Genomic DNA, 18,915 nt, shown 5'->3' on the forward strand with positions numbered 1-18,915 from the left:
AAGAAAACCTAATTTCTAAGCAAGAGAATGTTGCAAAATATGATATATTCTCTTCTCCTTTTGCAAATTCATAGCGTGTCTTCTAGAAGTGATACACAGGTTATTACTGTACATTATGTAAAAACTATACTCTTTTTTATTATTAAAAAAGTTTTATGTTTATCTTGGAGAGGAGGGGCAGAGAGAGAGAGAGACTCACACACACACAGAATCCGAAGCAGGCTCCAGGCTCTGAGACATCAGCACAGAGACTGATATGGGGCTCAAACTCATAAACTGTGAGATCATGACCTGAGATAAAGCCAGACAACCAACTGAGCCACCCAGGCAACCCAAGCTATACTCTTTTTAAGTCATCTGTTTCCCTTGATAAAGGAAGGGCATTCTGGTAGGCAGTCTGTCAATTTACCAAAAGACAGTTCCCTGAGAACCAATTTGCCAAATGGCTAATTCACAGAGGTGCTAACTAACTAGATTTACTTGTCTTAAAAAAACAAAAACAAAAACAAAACCTGTAATGCCTAGTATCCTAACAGCTTCTTAAAATTTCTGTGAGGACGTTTTGATTGATTCTTATTTTGCATTTAAAGTGGTGCGTTGAGGAGTGTCAGATTTGTTCCTGGCCCTGGCCCTGTGCTGTAGCTGGAGGGAACTAGGGTATATTCAGGGATCCTTTGCCATGAAAAAGACTGGTAAGAGAGCCTGCACACAGCCCAGATTGGGCTGGCAAGAAATACTAGAGAAAAGGGTACCTGAGGGAGAGATCATAAGGCAGGAAAAGAAGATGACAGAGGAACTAGTGTTGAATATTCCTTCAAATATATTCTTTTCCCCCTCATTTTTCAGCTTTGCTGAGGTATAACTGACATAATAAGAGGTGCGTATTTAAAATGTTCATTAGGGGCGCCTGGGTGGCTCAGTCGGTTGAGCATCCGACTTCGGCTCAGGTCATGATCTTGTGGTCTGTGGGTTCGAGCCCCGTGTCGGGCTCTGTGCTGACAGCTCAGAGCCTGGAGCCTGCTTCGGATTCTGTGTCTCCCTCTCTCTCTGTGCCCCTCCCCCGCTTGTGCTCTGTCTCTCTCTCTGTGTCAAAAATAAATAAAACATTAAAAAAAGTTTTTTAATAAACAAATAAACAAAAATAAAATGATCATTAAAAAAAATTTGGTGTAGGTCTACACGCCTGCAAATGTCACTGCAATCAGGATGGTGAACACAGCCTTCACTCCCACGGTTTCCAATATTGTATCTATCTGTCTATCTGTCTCTATCTGTCTAGATCTCTCTATCTCTCTATCTCTCATCTATATATTTATCTATCTATACTATCTGAAGCCATTTGAAGAAGCCATTTTACCTACAGATCACTGATATTCTATTCATTTGTTTAATGTTTTTTGTTTGTTTTCTCTCTGGGTTTCATTCTGAGATAGAACGAGTAGAATATACCACCTGTGGCAATCACAGGGGTAAAGAATGAAATAAATAGATGAGGCTAAGGTAATTCCAAACTTTCCAGTCTGGAGGAATAGAAGAATGACGGGAGTGTTAAAAGAAATTCGAAGTCAAGAGAAGCAGGTCCAGATGATGACCTAACTCCCAAACGATTACGATTCTTTTCAGAAAGACTGAATCAGGGAAGTAGGCTGGCAAATGCAGTCATCGTGAGAGGTCAGGACTAGAGTCTGACTTGGGACACCATCAGCTCAAGAGTGTCATGGAGGTTAATTAGGATGAACTAGGCCTTGAGACTTGTGGGGAACGCATACATTTAGGGGGCGTAAAATTTATGGAAGGTGTTTCAGTTTGTGATCCATCTGAAAATGAGAAGGATGCACTTGAGAAAATGGGGTGGTAGCATGAAAAAATCACAGGCTGTGGAGCCAGGGTGGACAAGAGGGCTTGTGACTCCCAGCTGGCCTGTCACCAGTAGTTCGGGCTCTTTCCCTGTTGTGGCTGTACTCATCCCCTGTGTCACCTTGGGCAGGTCTATTAATCTCTCAAGTTCCATTTTTTCATTTTATTATAGAGACTATAATACCTAATCATAGAATTATTGTGAATATTAATTGAGATAATCAAGAAAAACCATGAACCCACTTGCCTTGTGAAATACAAAATCAGAAAGCAAACCTTTCCCTGAGTTTTTTTTCCTCCTGTCCCTTTACCTTGAACCAGCGAGGCAACTTTTTGCTCTTCCCCTTTCATGAAAACTTTAATAAATCCTATGCATTACTGTGCTAGTGAACTGTTGCTATAATAAATTACCTCCAACCTGGTGGCTGAAAACACTATTATCTTATTGTTCTGGAGGTCAGAAGTCCTAAAATGAGTTAGCAGGGCTGTGTTCCTTCTGGAAGCTCTAGGGGAAGATCTGTTTCCTCAGTCTTTCTAGCTTCGAGAAACCACCTGCATTCCTTGGCTCGTGGCCCCATCCTCTATCTTCAAAGCCAGCAAGCAGTGTAGCATCTTCCAAACTCTGTCTGTACCTCTACTTCTATAATCACGTTGCCTTCTGGGTCTGTGACCCTCCTTCTTTTTTTTTTTTATTTTTTTTATTTAAAAAAAAATTTTTTTTTTCAACGTTTGTTTATTTTTGGGACAGAGAGAGACAGAGCATGAATGGGGGAGGGGCAGAGAGAGAGGGAGACACAGAATCAGAAACAGGCTCCAGGCTCTGAGCCATCAGCCCAGAGCCCGACGCGGGGCTCAAACTCACGGACCGCGAGATCGTGACCTGGCTGAAGTCGGACGCTTAACCGACTGCGCCACCCAGGCGCCCCTGTGACCCTCCTTCTTATAAGGACCCTTCCTATCACACTGGGCCAATCAGGAAACTCCAAGATAATGTCATTTCAATATCCTTAATTTAATCACACCTACAGAGTCCCTCTTGCCATTTAAGGTAACATATCCACAGGTTCCAGGGATTAGGATGTCATCACCTTTTAGGGGTGGGGGATGGGGGGCCATTACTCTATCATATCCCACACAGGTGCTACATCCTTCAAAGTAAGAGACATAGCTCCATTTCAAGAATTAAAAAAACTGTACAGCTCCATGTAACAAGCAAAGCTAAACTTGAGGTTTCTACTCCTCTGCATCTAGTGCCTCTTTGAGCAGGAAGTGTGCAGTCAGCCCTGGAAAGAAGGTACAATTGGCTACTTTTCTCTTTCCTCGGTAGACTTTTCCTTTTCTAACCAGTGCTTCTGAGTTCCTCAGGGTCAGCGCAGAGGGGAGGAGGCAGAGGTAAGGGAATGGGAAATCTGAGATGTTCTAAAGGTGGCAGCCTGTGGACCTGACAGATATTTAAATGATTCTTTCTTTCCAGGGTTCTTCTGGGAATTCTTTGCTGACCCCACCCTCAGCCATCACTAGGGCCTCTCACCTAAAGCCCAGGTCCCAGGCATTAATTAACATTTGACTTTCTGCACAGTTTCTTAGCATCCACCAGAGGTCCACCTTCAGCTTCTCGGCTCTGACATCCTCTTGCCCCCACAGGAAGTTCTCTCCAACCATCTGGCCCACAGTAAATGCCCCAAGCTACGCCAGCCCTCTACTCTGTTCCACCCAACCTCTGTCTGTTTACATTCCTCAGCTGTGGCTCAAACACCAAACCATTATGTCCCCCAAAGTTCATAGGACTTACAGTAAGATCTCATATTGGTCTCTTCCAATTCCCGCCCTGTGGATTTGGGTTCGGGAGGTGGTACTCTTACCCCTCTCTCCCTTGGGGGGCAGGGCGGTAGACACACCAAAGAAAATCTCTTCCAATATATACCCATCGACCTTTTATATCCTTGACGTGGGTGAGGGAGTAAGTCCTGTGAGAGTTTCTTAACACTTCCTTTGCCAATCATACAAACTGCAATTGGCTGTCTCTTGGTATCTCAGCATCAAGTTCTATTTTAGCATCCTGTTCCATTTGTCAAACAGCTACCACGATGTTTGGCAGGAGGGAAGCACTCAATAAATGTTCATTTCCTTCTCTCTGTGAAACCTAGTACAAAACATAATTACAGATATGTAATTAAATTAGCCAAATGTTTTGAGATTTTCCAGATGGAAATGCCAAATAAGGTGTAAAGCACTATTCTTAGAGAAAGTTTCATCCTTTCTCTTCATTCTGGGCAGCTGGCATTCCTCTTGCATGGAGTGCTGACACATTCTGGTGTGCCTTTCTCTGGGACCAATTTTGATGACAGGCAAATACAATTTGATGTTATTCAGAACTATAGAACTCCCCTCTTGTCAGGCAATAGGCACATCAAACTGAGCATCTCTGTTCCTCTGTGCCTTTTAAAAGTTTAAAAGTACAGGGGTACCCAGGTGGCTCAGTTGGATAAGCGTCTGACTTCGGCTCAGGTCATGATCTCGCGTTCATGAGTTCAAGCCCTGCGTCAGGTTCCTTGCTGTCAGTGTGGAGTCCGCTGTGAAACCTCTGTCTCCCTCTCTCTGCCCCTCTCACACACGTGTGCTCTCTCTCAAAGTAAATAAACATTAAAAAAAGAATTTTTAAAATTTTAGAAGTCCATCAGGTAAACTGAAGTTTTAGTATATATCATCATCAATGTCCCCTAACTGGAAAGATAACCTATCTCTACCACAGTTGTGGTGTGCCATGATTCAACTGAACCAAGGTGAGTAAATGACATCATGTTACAACCCCTGTGTGATGGCCAATCACAGAGCAATAAGTGGCTGGATGGCTGATCAAAGATTACTGGTAAGATGGCTAACATTTAAGGTCTGGTTATCAAATTGCATGGGTCGGCTAGGGCTTGGTTTGGTCTTTTTGAAAGGTCAATCCATTAGTTTTCCAGGCACTCAGGAACAACTGAACTTTATGGACTTCTGTTTCTATCAAAGATGTCAAGGGGCGCCTGGGTGGCGCAGTCGGTTGAGCGTCCGACTTCGGCCAGGTCACGATCTCGCGGTCCATGGGTTCGAGCCCCGCGTCAGGCTCTGGGCTGATGGCTCAGAGCCTGGAGCCTGTTTCCGATTCTGTGTCTCCCTCTCTCTCTGCTCCTCGCCCGTTCATGCTCTGTCTCTCTCTGTCCCAAAAATAAATAAACGTTGAAAAAAAAATTAAAAAAGATGTCAATACTCACCCAGAAGCTCTTCATTCCTCCACACTAAATAGGATGCATAAAAAAAAAAAAAGACTGAATAATGGACAACTAACTATACTTCCCCTACATTAGGATGATTTCTCTACACAGATTGATGGAGTTTCTTCTATGGAACTGCCACAGTTGTTTACCAAGATTTTAACAAAACTTCAGCCTCAGAGTCATAATTGACATGCGCATATAGTTCTGGAAAGTTATTAATGGGGAGCCTGCATTTTCTTCTCCACCTTATCTTGTCATCATTCTTATAAATTCAATATCCATGCTGAAGATCCTTTATTTCCTTTAGATCCTTGGATGTGAAATAACAGGATCAAGGAGTATATACATCTTTAATGCTTTTGAAATATATTGCCCAGTTATCCTCCAAGATGGTTGATATACTTCCTTTAGTAGGGAATAAGAGTGTCTGCTTCCTCAGGTTTTTATTAATACTGGTAAATTCTGCTGACTCTTGACTTTGGGAGCTCCCATGAATTGATACACTTGTGCTCTGTTCCTTCTGTTGTGATAGGTCAGGAACTGACATTAACCATTTCTTTCCATACCCAAGACTTTTTTTTTTTTAATTTTTTTTCAACGTTTATTTATTTTTGGGACAGAGAGAGACAGAGCATGAACGGGGGAGGGGCAGAGAGAGAGGGAGACACAGAATCGGAAACAGGCTCCAGGCTCTGAGCCATCAGCCCAGAGCCTGACACGGGGCTCGAACTCCCGGACCGCGAGATCGTGACCTGGCTGAAGTCGGACGCTTAACCGACTGTGCCACCCAGGCGCCCCCCCCCTTTTTTTTTTTGATTCATGTATTAGGTTTGGCATCAAACTCAGATTTTGCTTTTATTTTGGACCACCAGTCTAATCCTGATGATCTCATTCAGTCACTCCTATCTCAAACCTGCACACTAATGTGACTAATGCATACCTCACGGCCAAGTCGGGTTAAAACTGAGACTGTGGGAAGATGATCAAATAGGATGAGCCCTGAGGAACAAAGCAGAGACCCACTTTCCAGTCTGGTTTATATCTTGGATTAACTTCAGAGATGAATGAAAACTAAGAAAGGATCAAGAGCTCCTTACATTTCCCTAAGACCAAAACTGGTCTCAGAGCTTAGAGAAGGATAGAACCTATAAGAAACAGGAAGAATAAGCAATGGGCCCCATCTGTGGAGATGAAAGGCAAGAATTAGGAAAGTCCAGATTCCCCAGGTTTTCTTCCTTGCCCTTCTTCTCTTCTTTCTCTAAAATCTCACCTTCACTCACCTTATCCACGCTCATCCTTTGAAATATCAGCACAGAAAAATGACACTTCAGTGTATGTCTCTAGCCCCGACCTTCTCCAAATTCCAGCCAGTTTAACAATCGCCCGATGGATACTCTCATCAGGATAGATAGATCACAGACAGACACACAGCTATAGATAGTATGGATATAGATATCGGGATACATGCTCATCAGTGTGTATACATATATATATATCTCACACGTTTTGAAGCTTTCAATTTCGATGTGCATAAAAATAAAATTTTCTATTTGTTTTCTTTGCTCTCCTCCACAGTAGGAGATTAGCCAGCACACTTCTTGCCTACAAGAATCTTACACGTTGATGGTGACAAGAACACAAAGACCCCAGTGCGGTGTTGCGAATGCTCTGATGAGGTAGGGCCATACACATGGGAAGCAGTGCTTATGATGAACTCTACATGAGCAAATTAGGAAAAGCTTCATAGAGGGGTTGCCATGGAGTTAGGACCTGATTTCCAAGAGGTTTAGGAATTTGTTGTCTTCAAGAAGAATGAGCAATCAGACATTTCTAATATAAGGGGTTCATCCTTAGGGAACATTGGGAGGTTGGGAAGGTAAATCACTCTGAGTCCTTTCCAGGAATGGCACAGGGTTGAAACGAAAGCCACAACTGTGTGTGGGGGTGAGATATCTTAGTCCTTTCCTCTAGTGACAATGCCATCAACACAATCACACTAGTGCCGATGACTGACACCTCGTAGCATTTACCACGTGGCAGGAGCTGTTGTAAGTGCTTTTCGTAGGTAAGCTCTCATGAGTAAAATAGATGGTTATGGGGTGGGGCCCACACCATGAGGGTTCCTTCATTCAGGCAGGGTCTAGAACCTCCCACTGGTGCCAAAGGAGGAACCACCCATGCTTTGTTCTCTGCTTGCCCAGGTGTGAAACACAGGAGGAGAGGTTAGGGGTGAGACTTAAAAGCTGTCAGCAGTCAAACATCATCAAATGGAGCTACGCTCTTTATTACGCCTCACCCCTGATGTTTGACTCATGACTGAGAGGTGCCACTTTTCATTTAATTGAATTTTAACTTGTTTAAGTAAGTTATTATTGCACTCTATGAGGCCTGTGGCCTGAAGCCAACAAGCGAGGTGAAAGTTCTATTTAATGCCTTGTTCGAGAACCCAGCACTGTATATGCCAAGAAATGAAATGAACCCCTGGTCACGCCCAGTCATGTCTAGCACTCTGAAGGGGAGAAGGAGCCTCTCCATGAGACCTGGTGTTATGGTTGGCGATTGCCACTATCGTGGCATATAGCGTGTGGCTTTCTTAAGAACACCCAGCAATTTTCCTCAGCTCTATGCTCCTATCACACACACTTCGGGCAAGATCACCATCACGCCTCTTTACGGCAATCTTTAAAAAGATTCTCTGCACAGCATCTGACTTTGAGTGGGCCTGTGATAATTACATAGGGAAGAAATCCGGAGATTCAATGATTCTATCATTTTAAAAGCTAATGCTTAGTGGCAGACATTTCCTCAGGCTACAGAGAGCATTACTAATAATACCTGTGTGAATGAACCGGCAAATGCGACCTTCAGGCCTTTTTCTGCCTCTCTCCTTCTCCGTCCCACTCAGAGACTTCGGCCAGGGCTTGAACCTCTCTGCTTTTGCAGTCTCATTTCCTTTCTCTGTTGCTGTGGGTGCTGGAGACAGTTTCAGACTGAAGTCGGTGAAGTGAAGCGAGGCAGGATTGTTTTTGTTTTATGTCACATATTCTTCTTAAATATCATGCAGTTAGAAACGTTTTCCAGAGAAGAACCATGTCTTCTATCATTATATCCCCTGTTCCTAACACTTCGCCCTACACTCAGAGGGCGCTCAATAATGTGAGAGGATTATAACCACTGAAACACACTCTTGGGAGTGAAAGTACCTCTTGGGAGGTGAGCTGTCAATCAAACTGCCCCAGCAGATGAACCCAGGGCTCTTGCCCTTGAGCCGGTGGCCTTGGGCCAGGAAGGTTCTACTGTGCTGCTGTCAAGTTTTCCACTGTGTCCTCAGTTGGGCCCCACATAGCTGGTATTGCTGTCCTCACACTATTTTTAGTCATAGATCAGTTATCCCTGACACGCAGTGATGGGGATTAACCAAATGCACCTATATGCATCTCTGAAGGCTGAGCGTGTGTGTCCCCAGACCAAAGTAGTCTTGGGGAGTTCTGGGTAGGATTAGCAAGCTTATTATTATCATTATTAATATTATTATTATTGTTATTATTTTATCGTCTCCCTCTACTGCCCCTGACACAGAGAGAGATCCAGGCCAGAACCAGTCCTAATTCGTTTAAGGAATTTGCGAGCAGGCTGTTCTAAACTATACATCGGGCCTTGTGTTTTGCCCCATTCAGTACCTTGCAGCCCGCTTGGCAGCTGGGTGAGGCTTCCCTTCTGCTGATGGGAAGGGGCCTGTTGAACTCCATCCTGATTTTATGAGAACACAGAGTAATAGGTCACGCTGTGGGGATGTCCCCACCAATCTCCCACGTGGCAAAGGTTCCACTTGCCTGGGGCAGGGAATTTCATAATGCCCAATGCCAGCTGGGAAGGCTGTACACGACAGGGTGAACACCATCGTAATCACATCATGTTCTGAAACTTCAGCCCTGAATACTCTGATCTTTATCCTCTTCTGACCTAAGAGGAATGCAAGGAATGGTTTCTAAATGACCCCGTTGTTTTCAAACTCTAGTACAGTGTTTGACTTGGACTTCCCCAGTGGCAGCAAATCACACCAGCTGACGTGAGCTTGCTTCACTTATTTATTTAATTATTTTAATTGTTTGGATCTCTCCACTTCATCAAATGACCCTCGGTTCTTATAACAGGGAGGTAAACTTAAGGGCATTTGAGACTTTATCTGAGTTTTTGTCAAATCAGTTGTCTTCCTTGGAGAAATCCTTTCCTGCTTGGTGCTTACCCATCTGTGTTTATTTCACAGTATTCTTGTTCTCCGCAGAGACTCTGTGGTCAGCTTAGAAACACTGGTCTGGGGGACAGGAGCTTGACATTACGGTCTCAGATCTAGCAAGTTAACACCAGTGTTAATTTAGGGCCCTTATTCAGAAGGTGAGAGTCTCTTAGGAGATCTCAAAAACTGGCCTGCCATATTCCTGTCTATGCAACTCCTTATTTGCTGTAGTTGTTTAGGGTCCCAGCAGGAAGATAACTGGAGCCAGTGGTTTTAGGTCTACTTAAGAATTTCTCTTTTATCATCCTTTCCACTTCTCCATTCTTGCCTCCCTTTTTAAGTTTCTTTCTTTCTTTCTTTCTTTCTTTCTTTCTTTCTTTCTTTTTTTTAAAAAAATTTTTTTTTCAACGTTTATTTATTTTTGGGACAGAGAGAGACAGAGCATGAACGGGGGGAGGGGCAGAGAGAGAGGGAGACACAGAATCGGAAACAGGCTCCAGGCTCCGAGCCATCAGCCCAGAGCCTGACGCGGGGCTCGAACTCCCGGACCGCGAGATCATGACCTGGCTGAAGTCGGACGCTCAACCGACTGCGCCGCCCAGGCGCCCCAAAGTTTCTTTATTTATTTTGAGACAGAGAGAGTTGTTTATTTGAACACCCGCGGGGAGGGAGAGGGAGAGAGGAAGCGAGAGAATCCCAAGTAGGCTCCATGTTGTCAGCCCAGAGCCCCGAGCAGGATCATGTCCTGAGCCAAAATCAAGTCAGACACTTAACCAACTGAGCCACCCAGGTGCCCCTTGCCTCGTTTCTTAACTGTCCCCTCTGTCATGATTTCGAGGCTCTAGGGAATTAGTCCTCATCATAATGTAAGCACCAACTACAACTACAGTTACAAAGGAAAGAAAGAAAGAAAAGAAGAAAAGGGAAGAAAGAAAGAAAGAAAGAGAGAGAGAAAGAAAGAAAGAAAGAAAGAAAGAAAGAAAGAAAGAAGAAAGAAAGAAATAAAAGAGAAAGAGGGGATGGGAGGGTAAGGAAGGGTAGGGAAGGGAACATTTACTGAGTACCTAGCACATAAAGAGAATTAATGGGCTTTCCTGCCTCCCCTCTACAAAAATTCTCCAAAGGTTAAGTTTTCCTACTTAGATTTATCTGTAGATGAGACCTTTTTCCATACTTGGGATGAATTCTGGCTGAGAACAAAGTGGGTACTAGGACTTGCTTTAGCAGTTCTCTCTTTTAGCATTAAATAAGGAAAAGGGATCTTTAACCTCTAGTGTAAAAGCTTCCACTCAGTGACTGCCCCCAAGTAAGCCAGGGCACGTCTTGATTCAATCTCAGCCTGGCCACATGCTGCCCTTATCTACCAGGTGTCCAGGGTCTGACATCCTGATCCCTCCTATTGGCCATGGCCATGGAAATACTTGGTGTATTTCCTCGGTTTCCTGCTACCGGCTATCAAATCTCTCCAATAGCACCTGTCGGCTCACCTACTGACCCCTCCCATGTCTCCCTGGCTTGCAGAACCTTGCAGAGCTCTTATCTCTTCTTCCTCCTTCTGGTCTGCTTACCTCCTGGGAAGTGGTCTCCTGTTTGTATGTCCCTGGATTACTAGATCCTTGGTCTCACCCATCTTTAGACCCATCCTTATACTTGGCCTTCACAATGTTATCAAATTCCCAGTTATATCATACCATAGTAGCCGTGGGGTTTATAAGAAAGGTAACGTGAGCTTCTTTATGTTAAGGAGCTTTCACCTAGCTAAAGAGATAAGGTAATCCCACAGGAAGATTGCAGAAAACAACTGAACACAAAATGTGGGTTTTCTGCCTTTAATAAGAGTTCAAAGAATCAAGATGTTGGTGAGGATTCACAGTAGAAACATGTTAAACATGGCATTGTACAGAAAGCAGGTTGGAACCTAAAGAACGGATAGGTAGACAGCAGGGGGAAAGGTGTTCCAGACAGAGAAGGACAGCATAAACTCAGGTACAGGAATAGGAATGGCACATTTAACGTGTACAGAGAGCCTGACCTGCTTAGATTTTGGGGTGAGTGTTGCAGTCATTGGCGAAAGGTCTTAGTTAGTGCTCTTGTTTGTAAACTGAAATGAGAGACGCTTCTTTTGTTTTGTTCATCAGACTCTCCATGCAGAAAAAAATGCTGAACAATAGTCTTCTTCCCAGTCCTTGTATTTGTCTTCTGTGATCAGATGTCCAGGGAACACACTGTTTTAGGGAACTGTTTGTGAAAGCTGGGAGCAAGTGAAACCCAAAGCTTTAGCCAGAGACAAGCCCCTCAAAGACTACAGAGAGGCCCTCACGTGCTTTCCTCTTTTAGCTCTCCCTGGGTTAAAGGTATTGTTTTGTTCAATATATTAGAGAAAATAAAGGAGGGCAACTTCGATATTCAGCCGTGAGAAACATGGAATAGACTTTGATCCTTCTGGGGATAAATACTATACTGCCGTAAAAATAAAAGATATCAAAAATGCTAAAGCTGCGGGATGCTTCATACATTAAACAAAGGTAGGACTCAAATTTGTACATGCACAGTGATTTCAGCTTTGTGAAAATTCATACAGACAGGTACGTAGCAGGATAGATTAAAAGCAACCGAGCCTGGCATTTTCCTTCAGGAAGGCATCAGAAATTGGGAGCGGAGATCTCATAGACGTCATGAACCTCTCCAAGGACTCTGGAGACCTCAGTTGACAGGAGGAAATTGGAAAAGACTGTCTTCATGGCTCAGGGACTTGGGGGGATGGACAATCCTGGAGTCGGGGGACAGTTCCTGTGTCCTTGGCTAGGTGTGATGAGAGAAGCCTCCAGTTTTAAATATACAGGTGGACAAAATGGAGAACAAAATGTTTGGATGGAACTGGAAATGTTTGAATGACTACTTATTAAGGAGCATCTCCAGAGCTGATTTGCTCTGACTGAAATGTCACTGTGCAGAGAAATTTTTCACCAACACTCTCAGCCAGGTAGGCCTGGACTGGAGATAGCCCTCGGGTTCTGGACATCCTGCAAGTTCCATAAATCAATGCTAAGTCAAGTAATCAGATGTCTCCATGGTGTTTGCATGATACCGTCCCAGGAATCCAGAGCTCTCACTGACCTCATGTCCAGCCCAGGATTTCCCTCTAGGCTGTAAGGGGTTTGGTTTGCCAGGGAACGTGGTGTTCTCTCTGCTCCTCCCCCATGAGTGTCAAAGATATCATCACCGTCTTGTCTTTTATTGAGTGCCTACTACGTGTGAGGTGCTTTACAGATATTATTTTTAATCTTCTCAACAATCCTATCAGATAGGCATTATTACCCCAATTTTACAGATGATGGAATTGAGACAGTGTGATCAAATCACTGGCTTGGAGGCATAAAATTAGTAACTTTGAAACTAGATGTCTGCCTCTATCCTTCCTGGGATACCTTTCAGCTTCTAATTTGCCAGTCTGTGCATGTGTGTGTGTGTGTGTGTGTGTGTGAGAGAGAGAGAGAGAGAGACAGAGACAGAGACAGAGACACAGAGAGAGCGAGAGCGAGATTTACTTTTTGAGTTCGAATGTTTCTTAACTGCACCTATTTCCCAGCACTGGTTTATTTCTCAAACGTTTCTCTCCAACATCGTCCAAAAATTCGATCTCTTAGCTCTTAGTTGCCATTGTCAAAAGAACGTCTTAGCCACAAGTGGAAATGGAATTGAAAACATAATGATAATTTCTTGAGACTAAAATTTTGGCTAGAACTTAACATGAGACTTCTGGTCTCAGGATGACAGAAAAGCTCCTGTGTAAGTTAGGAGCTACCTAAGGTTAATGCCACAGATAACAATAAACACACAAACTTCCAAAATTCCTCACTTCGTGTCCAATGCAGGCCATGCTCAGACCCTTTGATTCACATGCAGGGCACCAGCACTTGGTGTCAGTGTACCAGCCCCAGAGTCTGAAGATGTGGTTGACTTTGTTTTGATCTAGGCCAGATCACTGTGTATCCAGTAAGGCTGCATCCTTCTTCTTCTCTCTTCCTTTGTCCAATAAATACACACTGAAAGCCAGGCACCATCCTGGGGAGCAGCAGTAAATAATGAACATGACAAGCATGGTTCCTGCTCTCCCTGGGGGATGGAGACAAACCAGGAACTAAGATAGAGTGTGCTGAGTGCTCTGATGCAGGAAAGCGGAGGTGCTCAAGGGGACTGATTTGGTCAACAGAGGCTTCCCTGACCAAAATACATCAAAGCTGAGACTTGAAGGATGAGGTAACGTTCACCAGGTGGGGACAGAGAGCATGAAAAGCAAGAGAGACAGTCTGTGGAAAGGCCTGAGAGGGAGGCAGGCTGTGCAAAGCCCAGCTGTCTGTCTCGTGCCATGGTTCCATCTGTCCAGCTTGTCCACGAGTGCAGCCAGAGGGTCTCCCGGGTTTGTTTTTAACTTTTTTTAATTAAGAAGTAACAGAATTCAAGGAATACCAGAGTTCCTATGGCCTCTAAGAATTTCACATAAACACTGAGATAAAGAGAGAGTCCACAGAGGAGTCATAAATCTCTGCTAGAATTGCTACTTGGGGGAATGGAACACCAGTTTTCTGGAAGGGGCTTAGGGCCCACTGAGAGACTGTGTGGTGAGGTTTTATTCTGTAACACACTGAGCTACTTTTTTTTTTTTTTTTTTTTTTCCTGCAATAAAACCAAAGCACTCAGAGCATGTTAGGCTGAGTCTAATTCAGGGCTGTGACTATGACCTCTGTCATGGGAGAGGACTAGCAAAATAGCCCGGGGTTGACCTTGATGGTAGGAGCAGCAGAGATTCAGGCATGGAATCAGATTTAGCTCATGACAGCTCATTTTAGCTCCTTAACATTATAAAGAAGTTCCAGTTCAGGATAAACAGTCTTTAAAGACAGCACCTGAGGATTTAGACACACTAAATGTTTGAGCCTACTTAGTCTGATTCCTGGGACACTGTCAGGACGAGGTGGCCCAACATGAGGTTTTATCAAGATTTCAAACACACAGCCTGTTGCTATGGGTCTAATTATATAAGAAACCCAATATTAGCATAAGGCTCAAGGTTAATTGGCAGAGCTTCAAAAACAACGTCATTAAGAACTCTTTCCTGATATGCAAGTTCACCATCTCGTGAATTTCTTTTTCTTCCTCTTTCTCTCCTCACCTTCTCCTCCCTAATAATAATACATAAAGAAGTGCTTATAAACTGCAGGCTTAGTATCTGCCCCATATTATAACAAGAGCTAAGTTACATTCTGCGACATAATTCACATAACTACTCTACGGAGTAGATATTACTTCACTGATTTTAGAGATAAGAAAAATGAGGTGTAGGAGATAATGAAGACGGTCATTACAAATGGACAAATGGTAGCCACAAAACTGGAAAGAGTCCGAACCTGGACTTCAACCCTTTTTGTCCGAATCTGAGTCTGTGCTATTAATATCTGTGGCTCAGCAATGAAAGTACACATGCTGACACGTGGGTTGCCTCTGTCCCGTGTGCCTTCTCCACTACGAGACAGGGCCCAGCTTCCTGGTTCTTCTATTTGCAGATAGCATGGAGCGTAGCACGCAGCATGCGTTGGGACATCAATAAATGAGGGAAGGCTGGTCTCAATTTATCCTCGCCACGCAAACTGCAGGATTTCACATCACTGTGCACTTATAAGGATTTCACATCACTTCGTCTTATAAGGACAGGTCTCGCTCCAGTCTGAGGACTGAGTACCCACCACAGAGCCCGCCCTGTCACTGTGACAATAGGAAGCAAGGGGAAGGAAAGCCATAAATTAGGCCAGGGGAGGGAGGCAGAGGAAAATAGATACAGACTGCTGACAAGATTAATATGCAGCTGACGGGGAGTGCTTTCACACCAAAGCGCCAACAAATAAACACAATTCAGAAACTCATCCCTGCCTTACCAGAGCAGGCGGATTCTTGAGCCAAAGAAAGGGAGCAAATGAGCAAGAGAAAGAAAAAGAGTGGCCTGCGTGTGCTCTGGGCCTTGTTTGCCAGGAATTCCTCGAGCAGGGTCAGATAGCTGAGGGATGACGGCAGAAGCAGCATGCCCTGCGAGTTACATGTTTTCGGACCAAAACCAGGGAAAAGGAGAAGCCGACCAGGCACTACAGGGGAGGTGGGCTTGAGGGCACTGAGTGGAAGCTGGGGATCAGTGCCTTCCCTGGGCACGGCCTGTCCTTTGCAGCCAGCTAAGGCAGGTTACATCTTCTGACAGGAGTCAGCAAACAGGCCCGGTCGTTGGCTAGACTCCTGATGGGCTCTCTTACCGCCCGCTCTAATGAATGGGACCTCGGCAGGCTTTGGGGAAATACTTCAGAGATAAGAACCGATTCTTCTATTGTGTAGTAGGTTGACCCATACGCAATTGCCACTGTTGAAGGTCAAACGCAGCAGAATATCAGTAATTTCACATGGCTCAAGAGCACAGTAACGACAGAGACAGTTTTCAAATCCAGGAACTGATTTTAAACTTAGGGCTCTTAACCACTATGCTATACTGTTTGGCCAAGTAACTCTCCCTGCTTCACATAAAATCCAGACACTGAGCCTGGCCTAAAAGAATTTTCATGATCTGATCTTTGTTTAGCTGGCTAGCTTCCCTCTCTGCAGTAAGACTGAACTTTCTGGCTATTCAGCCGTTACTTCAAGTTATTGATCTTTTACATATACTCTTCCAACTCTTTCTGAAATACTCACATCCTTCTCTTTTCTCCTGGACTTTTCATTCCATTCCTCAGGCCTTTACACACACACACACACACACACACACACACACACACACACACACAAACACACACACACACCTCTCTCTCTCTCTCTCTCTCTCTCTCTCTCTGGAAGACTCACTATTCCAAATTACATAACTATCTCATCTCATGGATGTCCAGTTTCAGAAAAGTCCTTGACTCTGGCTAGCATTCTGCTACACAGCTCAGTGATACACAGATTGGAAGGCAAGATCACAAATTAGAAAATTCCAGAACATTCAAACATATCCTGAGGAACCAGTTCAGCTCCTAGTTTTCCACACACCACAGTAAGTTTCTCATTTTTGCCTTTCTTTTCTCCTGTGTAGTCTGCCTTTCACTGGTCGAATTTTCCAGAAGTACCACTAAATAAGCAAGCCTTTGTCAGAACTAGTTACAGATTCCAATGCTGGTTAGAGATGTTGGGCTATTAGTGCTGGTGACTGGGGGCAGCTTTAACTATAAATTTATAAGTTTTACCTAGTTGGATTTATATAACATTTTTCCTCTTAAGAGAAAGTTATGGAAGAAAATGGATTCTTAGCTCTGAATCACTTGTAAGGATCAAATTTGCCCCATCTTTTTTCTACCACAGCAACTTGACATAGGTCTGTGCTGTGTAGACAGAAGATTTTATCAAGTACACGTGCTGTACAAAAATTCATTGAAATTGGGCAGAGGAGGTATTAATGGGCTCCCAGGCACTAGAAGCCCTAGAAAAGATGCTTAGTATTATCTCTCAGGGATGCTGGGACTGGCGCCTGTGACCTAAAATTCTCCCAACCACGAGAATGTATGATTCTATAAGTTATAACTTCTACATACCCCATTTTTGGTGTTAGCCTGCTAGACAATGTATAATATACCTATATACATTTAAGCAGAATATTTATGTAATATTTTAAAAACCACTTTTTCCAAGCTTTTATTTAAATTCCAGTTAGTTAACATACTGTGCAATATTAGTAATATTAAAACTATTTTAAGCACATTATATCATGAATGAATTTCCACATCAGTTTTTTCCATTACTGTGTTAATGAATTTGTAGGATTCCAACATACTTCATAATTTAACCAAAACCCTGATTTTTCACAGAAGGGCATTTCTCCTCATTTTTGACATCATTAAATAGCACCAATGAACACCTCTACCTAAATGTCTCTGAATATCCTTGTTTGTCTTATTTAGATAAATTGTGAAGTCAAACAGTGTCACATTTTTCAGGATTTTGATAAACATTGAGAGATTGCCTTCCAGAAAGACTATAATTTCTATGCCACCAGCAGTCATGCCATGACTTTGAAAGCCCTCTCTTGACCACAACTTTATGGTAATAGGAATCTACCTGGTGAGAAACCCCAGGAGATTGGGGTTGCCTATGTCAGAACCTCTACAGTGGATGAGAATTATAGAAGGGCAGAAGGTATACAGATCAAATGTATGGACTTAGGAGTTAGAATTTGGTTCAACTTCTTTTTTTTTTTTTAATTTTTTTTCAACGTTTTTATTTATTTTTGGGACAGAGAGAGACAGAGCATGAACGGGGGAGGGGCAGGGAGCGAGGGAGACACAGAATCGGAAACAGGCTCCAGGCTCTGAGCCATCAGCCCAGAGCCTGACGCGGGGCTCGAACTCACAGACCGCGAGATCATGACCCGGGCTGAAGTCGGAAGCTCAACCGACTGCGCCACCCAGGCGCCCCAAATTTGGTTCAACTTCTGACTCCACCGTCTGCTAGTTCAACAACTTTGAGCGAGTTACTTAACCTCTTCTAAACGGTTTCCTCATCTATAAAACGACAGAATCTACCTCACAGGTGTTTTGGTTTTTGTTTTGTTCATGGAGGTGATTTACACAACGGCCTTACCATAGTGTCAGACATACAGTAACTTTTTTTTTTGTTTTAACCAGTAGCTACATCTAGTCATTTACTCCTCATAATAGCTATTTTTCCTAACTCTCAATGGAAGCATGAGGTGAGGCAAGAAGGGAGAAAGTGAGATGAAGGACTTAGACTGTTCCAGAAAAGAGATTTGAGGGTGAGGAAAGGTATCTTTATCTTGTTGGGCAGCCTCTACCCTCAGCCTTATCATTCCCTCTAGAGTCGGGGAAGGCTCTCCACCTGTCAGCGTCCTTTGGGGTTTCACTGGTCTTGTAAGCTTTCTGCTCGTTGCCTCTGCTTGCTCTGAAGGAGGCTCTGCTGACCTTGAGGGTCCAGGACATAGTGTTGATCCCAGGAAAGACAGTAATAGTTTTGTTGACAGATACTTTTCAACAGCTGTATGGTATCTGGGAGGCTGAGAGAAGAGGTGGGAGGAGGATGACTCGGGGTTAACCCACTCTTGTCCCCAACAGTATTCCCTTTGAAAGAAACCCTTGTATTGATGGCATTTTCTTTGCCTTAGAGAGCTGGGTTCTGGTGGTTTTGTACTGTTATTTTTAACAGACCTTTTTACAAAAGCAAAGTCACATTTAAGGTTCAGAAAGATACCTCACAAAATTTAAAAGCATTTCAAAGCATTGCACTTGGGAGGCTAGCAGAGTAAGGGAAGACTTTGAGAATGAGATGGCCCTCAAATGCCCTGGGATTCTACTATCTTGCACCTTCAGAGGCACATTCGATCTTCAGAAGATGAGATGTGGGACTTTAATTTGGAAGGGAGAATGGAATTTATTGTGGTAAACTTCATTCCAGTTTTCACAGTACATAATACTCACATGTGGTTTATATAGTTATTTTCCTATTTATTAATCATAATGTATGTGGTATCATAGCCAAAGC

Source organism: Herpailurus yagouaroundi, unplaced genomic scaffold, assembly GCF_014898765.1.
Source record: "Herpailurus yagouaroundi ecotype Mexico unplaced genomic scaffold, PumYag 77, whole genome shotgun sequence".
Classification (NCBI taxonomy): Eukaryota; Metazoa; Chordata; class Mammalia; order Carnivora; family Felidae; genus Herpailurus; species Herpailurus yagouaroundi.